The following is a 9558-nucleotide window of genomic DNA, read 5'->3' on the forward strand; positions in this document are numbered from 1 at the left end:
GGAGAATGTATCATACCCTGGAATAAATGTAAAGACTCAAGTTAATTGCATTTCAAGTTTATAGCATTTCAAGTTTATTGCAAATTGAATTTTTCATTCCCTCCTAGGTAAACTCACTTTTAAATTTTTTCCATTCAATTCCTCTACTAATTTTTATCTATTACATTTAAAATTTCCTAAAGGAGTAATTTTTTTTTTCTAAGCCATCCTCGCGAATCTTTCAAATGCTGTTAATTTATTAGAAAACCATTTGCCTGTCTAATGGTATTTACCTTTCTGCTGGTTGGAGTTGGTATCTTTTTATAGTAGCATTTCTCCCCAAATACTGGGTGATATCTGACTTCCAGTTCATCTTTGAGTCAAGGTTTTCTGGTTGCCTGCCAGTTATATCTAATGCTCTAGGGAGACATGGGGATGGAAATGAGTATCTGGATTGGCAGGTCTGTCTACCTTCAGCTTCTCGTCTAAGTGTGGAAGTTTCCAGTGCCCATGTTGATGCATGATTCCTGGATCTTGTTTCTGCAGCACTAGCATCCATCCTGGAGATTCTGACCACGGGCAAATCCCCCTACTCTCCCACCATCCCCACAACCAAGCCATCAACCCCGTGTCTTCTGTGTGAAGAGCAGTGCCTCTCAGCTGGTGCTCTCAAGACCAGGCTGTAGTTTCCTCGGCTGAGTAAGTCATAGACTGACCCTTAGGGCCTTCGATTGCTATTGTTCAACTTCTCTGCTCTGTTGAGGACACTTTTACTTTTCAAGACTATGTTAATATATTGCTGATATTGATCAGGCTTAAGGTTTGCTCCAGCACAAAAAACCGAAAATTTGACTTCAGATAACTATCTCTTGATCCAGTCTTTTAACTGTCCCCTTGAGATTTAATATTAACTCCTTGTGTCTTAAATCACTACCACTCCTTAAGTGAGTAAATAGTATTTCCATTATCAGTCTTCTCCTTGTAGCAAAACAATATTGGACTTTTTGGTACTCTCCTTTTAACAAAGCAATTTAGGTTTTGGGTTTTGTTTTAATTTTGGCTTAGAAAAAGTAAGATGACAATATAAAGAATTGGTTAATAGCTTTAAGCTTTCTTTCATGAGATAATGGTTTTCTTTTGAAAGCTCCATTTTAGAAGAAATTATCCTTTTCTTATAGAATTCCCTGTGTTATTAATACAGGATGGATCATAGTTAATTTTCTATGTATGTATATGAAAGGTTCGGCGCGGTAAAGAAAAGGAGAGCCAGGCTACATTTCTCAAAGGGAGGGAAAGTTTATTGCACCCCAGGCGGACCTCACAGACCCAAGGCGGGGGTCAGTGGAGTCGCGCACATTGTTAGGGGGAAGCAGGGTTTTATAGGGTGAGGAGAGGTCAGGTGGGTAGTTGGGCTCGTACTGCGGGAAAAGTTTGTAGGGCAGGTAGAGGTTCTTTGTCTGAGATGAGACTTGTAGGGGGAGGGGGGAGGCTCATTGTCTGAGTCCTCCAGGCAGGTATCCGCATTCCTGCCCCCCAGGTGGGCTTCCGGGTAGGCTTTTGCATTCCGGCCTGCTGCATGGACCTTTCAGTATATACTTATGATCTACCTATCATCTATCTATCTATCATCTTTTATCCATTTTTACAGGAATTCAGGCAGTCACTTAAATGATATCTTTACCAGACTTGTCTTCTATTCCCCAGTAGAGAGAAACTAAGAGACACTGTTGAATAAATAGGATCAAAAGCTTAAAAAGTCTGTCTGGAGATTGTTCCTTAGAATGGGACCTTTTGCCTTCCTCTGTATTTTTGCCATCTCTTTGTTTTTCATGTTAGTTGCATAAATTATAATCTACTCCTCATTCAAGTACAAGTGGGAAAAAGCCTCCTGGGTGGTTATTAAAGAAAATATGGAGTCTCTGACTAAAACAAATGCTGACTCAGAACAAGAAAAAACTGTGTATTAACAGCCGATCATTCCCCTTAATGGATCTATACTATCAATTCACAAATAAGCACTTTTCAAAATTAACCAACAATCTGGGGAGTTGTGGGAATGGAAGGCAAATCCCATCAGAAACAAGTTTAATAAACTTAATTTCAAGAAATAGGAGAAAAGCCATCAAAAATCACTGCAGTGACAACTGTCATTACAGAATGACTGGGGGCATTTGTCTTCATTTGTTCTGGCCTGGTAGATCAGCCAAGTCCTGTTCTCTGCAGTCTAAGTTTGCCTTTCTCTTTCATTTTTTCAGTGGAGTTAAAGGGAGGTAGTGGGAGAAAGAGACAGAAAAGCGAGGATAGGACCTCAAGGGGAAACTCGAAAGGAGGATGGATGATAAAACATAGTCTTCTGTCTGGCTGGTTTTCTGAACTCTGTCTTCCTCTGCTTGGAATGCTGGCTCCTTGCTGCTCATCTCCGATTAAAAGGCCTCTCTGCTGGGGGCCTTGCCTGACCCTCCAGACTGAACATATCCTTAACTTCCTGTCTTTATTCTTCTTTATATACTTGTGATTATGTCCCTTAAGGTCACAAGACAGTGCCTTTGTTTTGCTAACATATGCCTGATGCTTACTGGGTACCTGGCAAACACTTGCTGAATGGGAGAGTGACTTCTCTTTCCCATATTCTAAACTAAAGTTCTAGTTGCGTGTGTGGGCCCTGAGCCTGACTTGGGCAAGAAAGTTCTTGGCACTCAGCTGAGCATCTTCCTGGTTCATGTTGTCAGGGCTTTACTTTTCTGTGCCGCTCACCCATGTCCATCTCCAGCCTGGCTCAAAAGGTGTTAAAATATGACTTCAATTTTTTTGAGTTGTCTAAATATCTTCCTAACCTACCATTAGTTTTCTTTATGGAATTAAAAAAAAAAAAAAACTCAGTTGCAAATTGGATAAATTTAAATTTATAATTTAAATTGTTTTTAATATTTAAAAATTGGAAATTTAAAAAATTTCCAATGTTGTTGTGTGAGTACAAAGTTATATTGCTATCACTGAAGGAAGTCATGTCTTCTGAAATCAAATTTGTGACATAATCCTCTTAAAAATAATAATATGTTGACAATTATCAATAATCAGGGAAAAAGTCTTAAGTTATAGTAAAAATCCCAATTAGCATTCAAAATAGAATTTGTCACCCTAGTCATGTAATGTCAAGTGAAGCATCCTTTTGACCAAACATTTAAGATTCAGGGAAAATAAAAATTGTGTGAAACAATTTTACCTGAAGTACTAAATAAATGTAATAATCAAGTAAGAATGTTTCAAGCTTTTGAAAATGCACTCCAATTACTGGAAAATATTAGCAATATAACAATTTATAGGATAAAAGATTTGTAAGACCAGAGAGATGGATTAAAACTATTAAGTAAACAGAAGTTTAAGTTAACAATATGCTGCTATATAATTTAGTTATATAGATTTGGTCTACTAATAAATCACTTTAGAAAGTTTATTTTATCCTTTCTTCATATTTTTAACTCACTGTGATGAAAAACATATTAATATTACTAATTGTTAAAATTCTTGGATAGTTTTATACTGCAGGGAGCAATGTCTAGGAGCTTCTGTTCAAGAAAGAGAATTCCCATGTAAATGGATAAGAGAGGTTAAATAAGTCAATTTAAGGAATTAAGACATGAACTAATTTTATTTTTTTTAAAGATTTATTTATTTATTTATACAAGAACTGGGGTACGGGCCAGATGCGCCTGTGAGAGGATTCACCAGAGACAGAGCGGGGAGAAGAACAGGCAGACTGACTTGAAATACACTGCTGAGGGGAGCAAGCAGCACGCGAGACAGGAGAGGTCTGCTGCGCCATGTGGGACCCTCTCCGGCCGGCTGGGATCGATCCTGCTCCGCAGAGGCTGCGGACAGCTTCACAGCGCTGCACTCAAACGTGTGCGCCACCTGGGGAGGCCCACCGGTTTTATTTTTTATTTTTTTTTTTATTATTATTTTTTTTTAATCTTAAATTTTATTTTTATATTCCCCCATACAATTGCAAACGCCCCATTCTGACCCCAATCCTTCCCCTCCCGCCCCCCACCCCCCAAAAAGTGTCTCTGGTTCATAGTTTTTTGTTCCCACCGGTTTTATTTTTAAAGTTTGTTCTGTCTGATCAAAAACGTGTAACTCATTTAGTTAAAATGTTAACACAAGAAAGAAGGAGAAAATAGAACGAAGATAGTATATATCGTGTCTGTATCAGAGTTAAGAAGAAGTAAATGTAAGATGTGATAACTTGGGACTGAGTCTGTATGCAGTTAAAGGTTAATTACTTTCCATTGTAACCTGACCTTGAATAGCAAGGGATAGTTGTGCTGAAGTAAACATACCTGTTTGACCATTTATGGCTCTAGCATAATGATTACTGGAGAGTATCCAATACCTGCTGAGATCATAGCTTTATATTATTCTAATTTGCATGACTTGCTCTAGCATGTCCAAGGTTCAAATAAGGTCACATCTCCCTTTCATGATCAAGTTAGTCACTGGGCACTGTGGAACCAAGCTTAGCTGAGGTTTCGCCATTTTGTATATCCTCCACCTTGATATGTTAGTCCTTGTCCAGCCGCATTCCGGAGATAGTTTCAGCAGTCACAACCCTCACTCCACTTGGTGACGAAAAAGCAGACCACCCCAGCCGCCAATGAGGGCAGTCCTGTCCATAAATGGGACAGCATCTCTAACCGTCCAATCAGTTTGAAACTGTAACCGCGCGCGCCCAAAGTGCCTTTGTAGTAGCCAATGAATAATTGCCAACTTCTTTCAAAGTTCCCGCCACTCGCGACCCTATAAGATGTCCCAGCTTCCTCTGTTCGGGGCTCTCGACCTCTGCCGTTGCATCGGTGCGTGTCGAGGGCCCGGTCTCGAGCCCGTATTAAACTCCTTTGTGCCCTTGCATCGGTTGTCTGTGTCCTTGGGGGCTGCACTGGTCGACGTGGGCACAACAGGCACCACCTGCCAATCTCTCTCAGGAGCTTCTCGCAACACCAGCAGATTGCACAGTCCAGTCGGGTCCCGCCTGCTTTGGAGAATCTGGAGAATCTGGAGAATCTGGAGAATCCAATTAGTCCACTACTGGATCTCTCTTATTCTGAGTTTGATGCTTCTGGGAATGCTTCTGGTTTCACTCTTGCATGTTTGGACACAGTTCTCTAAAACACAGCTTTCTTGCCAGGATAAGCCGTGTCCTCTCCTAGAACCAGCTCTCAATTATCCAAGCCCCAAGACTGGACCCAGGATTCCAGGCCAGTTTCCCTCTCCTTCTTGGCAAGAGCTCCCTGAAACCACCTTAGTCTCTCAGAGGGAATCAGAGTGTGCCAAAGGGTAGGAATTGTAAGTCTCCCCATGCTTCCCAATCTCTCAGTTCCCTCTGCAAGTTTGTCTCCCTTCTCTTCACTGCATCCCCCTCACGCTTCCAAGGAGTTCTGGAAGGACCATGCAACTTTGGTCAAAACCAAAGCAACTTCAACACAAACAAACTTACAAATGGAGAGCCAAGACTTCCTTAAACAAGAAAATATTCTTCTGATATATTTGCTTCTGCAATGTGGGGTGACTAATATTATTTTAATTGTAGTTTCTCTAGTTAATTAAAATGCAACTCTGAGCCCCAAACAATAGTCAATATATCAGAATTGAAAATTGGTTTTCACCACTTCTACTTGTATTCAAGATACTTTCTTCTATGCGTGTAAGATATTTCTAGATGAAAAAGCTTTTAATGCCAATCCATAAACATTCACAAAGAATGGGGTCATCCACACATCTTTAAATATATGTTTCATGTTACATACAGCTAAGAAATCGCTCTTGATTTTCTATTTTTTATAACTTAAATTCCTGTATTTTTGAAATTCTTATTCACTTTTCAAGGCTGTCTTCTTGGAAGAAAATTAGGAATCAAATTGAAGTTATCTAACTAAAGTATGGTAAGAGATTCTATGAATTTACTCCGGGTGGATTAGTTTGATTTTATTTTCCTGTGCTTGGCAAATTTTGGCAGTTTGACCAAAATTATAAGTGGGTGAAATATCTGAAACTAACCAAAGAAACTCTTTAGTTATCTTTCCACCATGCTTTGAATGTGATGTTTTCAGATTCTGCATCTAGATGGTAGGGGCTTAGAGATGTACTTTCTTTAAAAACAGGTCTGGTTTTTATTCTTCTCTTAATATTCATACTTGTACTCCTTAATCAGAATTAGAAGTTCCTTTCTTCTATACCTTTAAACTTAAAATCTCATTGGGAACAAAAATTCCTATTTCTCATTGCTTATGGAATCTCCTTTTAGATTTCAAGAATTAAACATTGTTATTTGAAATGTATTTTTAAAGAAATGTCAACTCTGGAGATCTTTAGATTTTTATGTGGTACTAAACACTATGCAAGACCACATGGGAAGTTCTGAATGCTTTACATACAGCTTCCATTGATTTGTTAAACAGTATTAAAGAAGTAATGGCTCTCTTTAACTCAAAAATTTCTGTAGGATTCTACAGGAAGTTTCTCAGGGGAGGGATTCTGATTCTGGTAACCAAGTCTATGCTTTCCAAGGTCATTCAAAATGTTCTAGAAGCTCATTGTCAAGGTCAGAACCCCACATATATGGCACTTTCACACATGGACTTCGTTGGATTTTGTCAGTCAGTGCATTAACACTCTCCATCTGGCCAAAAGAAAGATCCTTTGTGTTCACTAGGACTTTTTGTAAGAGGCAGAAAAACACCTCTACTTAATTTAGACAAGGAAAGAAATCTATTGGCTCACATCATTAAAAGTCCCAAGGTAGATATGATTTTACCAAGAAAGATGTCATCATCTGTTCTCAGGGTATCTCACCACCCTCCATAGGGCCCCAGCAGCTCCAGAGGGCAACATGGCGGCCACGTTCTAAGTGTCACACTCCCAAGCTAGCTAGATCCTTCATATTCCCTGGGTTTCACCATCTCTATGACAAAATTGGGTAACTTGCCCATCCCTAAATTAATCTCTAAGGTCAAGGGGATGGAACACACTGAGTCTTAGATTAACCAGCCACACCTACCACCTTCCCTGAGATAGGACTGATGTGTTGGGCAGGGGTGAAATCCCTGCTGTACCCTAGGCAGGGGGTGGGATGGCAGCTGTAGAAGAGGCCACCACGATACCCATGACATCCTCTTTTCTTCCCACAGTGTTTTTGTGGGAGGCAGATGCTGTAGAAAACAGCTACCCGAGGTCTACAGCCTCTTTTACTGCTTTCAGAACAGTGTCCTCCAGATTAACAGGTTGTTTATGATTATTCCCACCAGCCAGAAAGAGTGACTGTATTTCTTGTTGATGAAATATTCTCAACCATTAGTTCATTATTTTGTTCATTCATTTGCTCATTCAATATACATTTACATGCCAGGTATTGTGCCCTCCCCACCAACCCCCCCCCACCCCATCTCTTAGGATTGAGTTAAGGAGATGGGTGAGGTCGGAGGAGCTGAATCCAGGTCGAAGCCAGTGTGCTCTGAAATGATAGGAGCAGGGGGAACAAAGTCTGAGTGATTTTCTTTTTTTTTTTTTTTTTTTTAATAGAGGCATGTTTTATTTATTTATTTATTTGTTTGTTCATTTGTTTTGTTTATACATGCACTGGGTACAGTCAGAAGCGCGGGAGGGTGAGAGAATTCACCAGAGCCAGAGCGGGGAGCAGAACAGGCAGAAGGACCGAAGTACACTGCTGAGGGGAGCAGCGGGCGGCAGGAGAGGTCTGCACGCCATGTGGGACCCTCCTCCAGTGGCCGGGGAGCAGCCGGGAATCGAACCGGCGCCACAGAGGCTGCGGGCAGCTTCGCAACCCAGCGCTCTACCGCTGCGCCACCGGGGAGGCCCAGTCTGAGTGATTTTCCTTGCTAATCTGCAGGCTTGCCAAGAACTTTTCTTTATGGGCTTGTAAGTCCACCCACTCTTACTTAGAAATGCCTGGTGATTTTCAAGGTTGTTAATTAGCTATTCAAAGATAATCCTTGGGAAGCTCCTATTTTCAAACCAAGTATCTTTTAATGGTATTTTAAAATTCTCTCCTTGGATAACAAAGGTAATCACTGCCATTTATTGAACGCCTACAAGGCAGCACGTTATTCATTTAACTTACATTATTTTATTAAATCTTTACAACAATCCTCCAAGGTAGGAATTAAGATTTTACTCATGACAAAATGAAGATGTAGAGAGGCCAAGTAAATTTCTCTAGGTGGATATTGACAGAACCAGGATATAAACCAAGATTTAGACTTTGCTCTCCAATAGGTACATTGCCGGCTATTAATAAATAAATGTTATTTTCATGATTAGGTCTCACTTAATCCCATCTATCTTATCAGTGTCTATTCAATACAATTTAGTAAATCATTCTGAAACTGATATTTGGATCTGTAAAGGCTCTAGAAGAACATGAGATAGAATAGCGCTTAAAAATTTTTGTTACACAGATTTACCCATTTATTACAGGCTAGCAATGTTTCAAGGGGTGGAGCCTTCAGCTCCTTCAGCCTCTTGATGGCAGACCTCGCTGGGACTGTAGTGACGGTCCAGGCACCACCAGTGGCCATTTTTATTCAGGGACCACATGCCAGATCCCCACGGCTCGTCTCATCATGTAGTTATGGCCACAGAAGGAGCCATGTACTTGTCATGTTGGCTGATGTAGGTTTCCCTTCCCATCTACCTGAGGGAGGCACCATAACAGGTCCCGTATTTTCCAAGGATCCCAACCTTCCTGGTGCCTTTGGCCAAGTCACTGCAAACCAGGTCAGAGTCCAGAGCTAGAACTGCATTTTACTGGGACTTGGAGTGGAACTCACACCCTTTCCTGGAACCCCCAAAAGAAAATATGCCCCGGACCCTTCCTGAACTTGTGGAGTAAATAGTTGGGGAACGAAATTAACAGATGATTCTACCCTTAGTTGTCAAAGCAAACTGTACAAATATAGTGGGATGTCAAACAGAAGGCCAATGACAGCAAGAAGTGCAGGGGCGGTTGCAGTGTCTGCTCACTGCTCCACAAGGAGAAACTCCCTATAGAATAATGTAACCTCCAAGCAGGTTATCTGGTTGGTGGGTGGCAAACGTCCCACTATAACGGGTGCATGATTTTTACTTAGGGAAAGTTAATCTATTTGAAATCTTCAAGAATGCAACTATCAGAGATCCATTCTTTTCTCTCTGCCTGACCAGTGCAAGGCGATGATCCCAAACATGTCATCTGCTCGGGGACTGGATCCCATCGCTCAGAACGCAGTGGGCACAGCACAGGCACCAATCCCATGCTTTTGGACCCAGGTATAAATCCATGTTCTCCCACCAGCTGCCACTTTCACCTTCATCTGCCAGTCTCCGGTGTCTTATTTCTCAGCAACTTCTGAACTCTATGGAAAGAAAGAGGTGTTATTATTTATTGACTTCTTAAATCTCCCAAAATACAATACATGGCATCTTTATTTTTGAAGATTTATTTATTTATGCATACAATAACTGGGGTACAGGCCAGAGGTATGGGGTGGGGGGGTTAGAGGATTTACCAGAGACAGAGTGGGGAAC

General features: G+C 40.9%; 1 pseudogene; it reads right to left on the reverse strand.

Moving 5' to 3' along the window:
• Window positions 1–8429: 8429 nt before the first annotated feature.
• On the reverse strand, window positions 8430–9245 carry LOC119255202 (60S ribosomal protein L37a-like; annotated as a pseudogene).
• Window positions 9246–9558: the final 313 nt, after the last annotated feature.

This window comes from Talpa occidentalis, unplaced genomic scaffold (assembly GCF_014898055.3).
Source record: "Talpa occidentalis isolate TD23 unplaced genomic scaffold, MPIMG_talOcc4v2.1 talOcc4.3, whole genome shotgun sequence".
NCBI classification, from domain to species: Eukaryota; Metazoa; Chordata; class Mammalia; order Eulipotyphla; family Talpidae; genus Talpa; species Talpa occidentalis.